We start from the raw sequence: 4319 nt of genomic DNA on the forward strand, positions 1-4319 counted from the left end.
ATTTTAACAATTTGAAATGATAACAGCTTATGCATGGTTGAAGTGTGAGAGGGAAGAGGATAGAGATTGTTATTCGGTCCTGGAAGCAGCCGGTATAACTGGCCGGGAAGGTGGCTTGTTTGGTGCTGAACTTGATCGTTATGTGCGTCTCAGTCTCATCCGAAGCCAAGATGATTTTGATTTACTCCTTCATCGCCTAAGCAAAATCTCAGGGGAAGAAGGGGCCAAGCCTTTCTAGTTTAATGTAATCAATATCAGTTTATTACAATTGCAAAGCTATTGACATTTATTTTGTAACAAAATCATTATCTAGTGAAGTGGTCATGTCTATTGACCCGCTATATATATATATATATATATATATGGAAAGAGTAATATTGCTATTGGCTTATCAATTATCTCACGGTAGTGGTCAATGGGGTGAGATAGTGGTAGAATAAAAATATAATTTTTAGCATTATCTAGTGAAGTGTGGCTATGTCTATTGACTTGCTTAAAAATATGGATCTGGATTTTCTGTAATTATAACTTACTCTTAAAAACCGGCTTGCAAAAAGAGAGTATCCAATAACTTATATACACATTATTAAGATTAGACTAACCCATATGAGATAGAAGAATCGTAACACTATTTCAATTGATTCAATGGAAGAAGGGCGCGCGCCTTATCAAGCAGGCATCTCGGCTAACTTCATTTTTTAGGGCAGCTATATCAAATTGCAAGGAATCAGGTTGTACAGACTCGTCCACATGAATTCAGAAATATCAAATACAAAAGCAATTTTCGTAGAGCCTAGAGGTGTGCTAATTATAGTACAAATCAAGCCAACTTTATCAAGTTTTAATCAAAGTCTTTGTACGAGCATTTCTGCCCTTCTTTTCTCGTGGGCAAATCACAAAAACAATATAATATCATAGCACATTAAAAACACTATCAGAACATAGAATAACATTTCTTTCACCTTATATTTATCACACAGGAAGGAAAAAAATAGAAAGCGAAGAAAACAAAAGATAAAACCAGAGTTTCACTGGTCTTGGCAAAGTCTCACCACCTAAAAAAGAAAAGAAAGAAGAGACATCACATCTCAAAGAAAGCAGCTAATTTTTCATTCATCATAATCTGTCTATTACAATAGAACATTACGCTTAAATAGTCTAGGAGACTAAACTCTAACCATAACCCTAATGTGATTGACATTGGGTCAAGTTCATTATTTATAAATAACTTAAAATTTTGGGCCGAGCCCATTATTGAATTACTAATAAAATTAATAACATAAATAAAGTTAAAGGACCAATTTATCATTGTCTCATTCTGCATCAATTTATCTCTATGTTGAGGTCTCCATCTTTACTGGGGATCCATCTCTGAAATGGGTATACTTGACGTTGAACAACTAGGTAAATTTGTCTCCATCAAATTTGTTGGAGTAGAAAATGCTATTTGTTTGGGAGTAGGAAGTGACATAGTTTCATTGGTAAGCATAGAGATAACATCAGACATGGTTGGCCTATTTGCTGCTAACTCTTGTACACATAAGAGACCCACATGAATGCATCTCAAAATCTGGAGGGCATAATAGGATTCAACCAGAGTCGAATCCATTAGGTCCAAAGTTCTATTTTCTCTCCATAATTCCCAAGCCTGCAACCAATCCATGTCCCACAATTTATTTTCCAGTTCAATTTGAACATATAGAACCCAAGCAATGATAGTATCAACAAGTACAAAGCAAATAAGATAAATATGAGATGTAGCATACTTACATATCTTGCTAAGTTTATGGGGCGTTCAGGATGATAAATGTCACTATTTTTTTTGCCACTAATAATGTCCAACATTAGAACTCCAAAACTGTATACGTCTGACTTCTCTTAAAAATTTCCTTCCATGACATACTCTGGTGACATATATCCACTACAACCAATAATGTAAGGAATATTTTAGATTTTGAGGATAAATTAGCTAGGGACATAATAAGTCCATGTCTACTTACTATGTTCCAACTACTCTTGGAAGTATTAGCTTCAGCATCGTTTCACCCAAAAACTCTAGCCATGTCAAAATCCGATATTTTGGGATTCAAATCATCATCAAGTAAGATGTTACTTGCTTTCAAATCTCTACGAATAATCCTTAGTCTAGAGTTTTATGCAAATAAAGAGGCCCTTGAACAATGCCTTCAATGCTGTTGTAATGTCGCTTCCAATCCAAAAGCTTTCTTTTCTTTGGATCTATAAAGTTTTGTATAGATAATTAGTTCATCCTTGCAATACAACTAAAGTAAAAGTAATGTGAACAAAAGAAAAAAATAAAAGCATGATGAACCAAAGAGGAAAAAGTCCAAGCTTTTGTTACGCATATACTCATAGATCAACATCTTTTCGTCTCTGTTAACACAACAACCCAGAAGTCTAACGAGATTCATGTGTTGAAGTTTGGCAATGAGTATAAGCTCATTCTTGAACTTTACTAATCCTTGTTTAGAACTTCTAGAAAGTCTCTTAACAGCTATTTCTTTGCCATCGGGAAATTTTCCCTGAATTGGTGATATAAGGAAGAGCTTTAAACTTGTTAACAAAAGTGCAATATGAGCCTTATATATATATATATAAAGCTCATATTATATATATATATGCCTTACCTTATATACAGGACCAAAACCACCTTGTCCAAGTTTATTTTCCGTAGAAAAGTTGTATGGGGCAGCCACAATGGACGCAAAGCTGAATACTTTGAAATCATGACCTTTCTTCCCATCATTGTTAATCTCATTTGCGTCTCCAAATCTGTTTGAATTCGTCAATTCAAGTAATACAGATTCCTCATTGCTTTCCTGCTCACCAGTTGTACAAAATATTCATAATTAAACTAAATGCTTATCTGGGTTTATAAATTAATTGATCTAATATTTAGTACGTAGCAAATAAAAAAGATTCTTACCAAGGAGTTTTTTCCTCCACAAAAAGCATAAGAATCCCAAGATTACAACAAAAGCAGCCACTGTTGCTATTATGATCCATATCCACCATCTCTTCTCTGCAGGGGGTGGATATGGGGTGGGGGTGGGGGAGGTGAGTGGCTTACCATTTTCAATTAGAACATATAATTGGTCGTGCTTGCCATCTTCTTCAAATTGACCATTGTAGAACATGCATCCAGTTCCATTACTGTTCGAAGAATTAAAACCAACGCAGGAACAATTGCTCATGCATCGAGCCCAACAATCACCGATACCAATGCTTGAATTGTAATCCACATGATGAGCTGATAGTGGAACAAAAGAACCATTTCTTTTCTCGAACGTTTGATTGCTATTTCTGCAATATTTGGGTACATTTTGCTCCACACACCCGCCATCAGAGGAATAACCAAAACACATACCACTTTTCATTAAAATCTTCTCTCCGAAATCTTGAAGTTGCCCATCTGATTTCAAATTCCACCACGACACGCGATGATCACTTGTAGAAAAACTTAGATAACTCTCATTCTCATTAGACACGCTGCCAAATTGTTTGACACTGCGAATATTCTGAATGTCAGATTCTGTCCCAACCCAATACATTTCTCCTCGGTGTCTCATGACCAGCTGTCCTGTCCCATTTGCTTCTCATTCAATAGAAAAGCCTCCGGGGGCAGGGATTTGGTCCGTTAACCATGAAGTAAGCATCCATTTATGCTGTGTTTTAAGGTTCATGCCCAGTTTCATACCAGGAAGAAGTGTGTCTGTCGGATAATCAAAGCTTTGCCATAAGACCCTCTCAGAATCCAACTCTTTCACTCTGAAGTTGCCATCGTCTTCTAGAGTAGCGAAGGAGTTTGGTGCTGCTGCATTAGCATTCAATAGAATTGGGCTCCCTCCATCGTGCACAATCTTCAATAGGCCGTCTGCGTCCATCGTGAGATAATAAGGCTTGCTAAATAGTATAGGTTTGTCTCTGTTAGCAACCCATAGCCAGTCGTTTAGTCGACCATTCGCGTAAAATATTGCTAAATATATATATTGTTAGGAAATTAATCCTATTTCCCAAGACCCGTGAGATGCGAAAAAATAAAAATGCGGAATAATAAAGATAAGCAATCACACACGACACAAAGATTTAAGTGGTTCGGCTTAACAAGCCTACATCCACTGGCGGAGACGACCCAGAGAAAATTCACTATCAAAAGATGAGTACAAGAGAGTAACAGGGTGAGAAAACCACTCAAACCCAAAGCCCCAAATACACCCAATTCTCACTTTGCCCAAAGGAGAATAATAACAAAAGGGGAAAAGAAAACACTCTCTTTCTTGCTCTCACTTTTCTCTCTA

General features: G+C 36.5%; 1 pseudogene; it reads right to left on the minus strand.

The window, feature by feature from the left end:
* Positions 1-1254: 1254 nt before the first annotated feature.
* Positions 1255-4319, minus strand: part of LOC132189467 (G-type lectin S-receptor-like serine/threonine-protein kinase CES101) — a 9609-nt pseudogene continuing 6544 nt past the window's right edge.

The sequence above is a fragment of the Corylus avellana genome, chromosome ca8 (assembly GCF_901000735.1).
Source record: "Corylus avellana chromosome ca8, CavTom2PMs-1.0".
Classification (NCBI taxonomy): domain Eukaryota; kingdom Viridiplantae; phylum Streptophyta; class Magnoliopsida; order Fagales; family Betulaceae; genus Corylus; species Corylus avellana.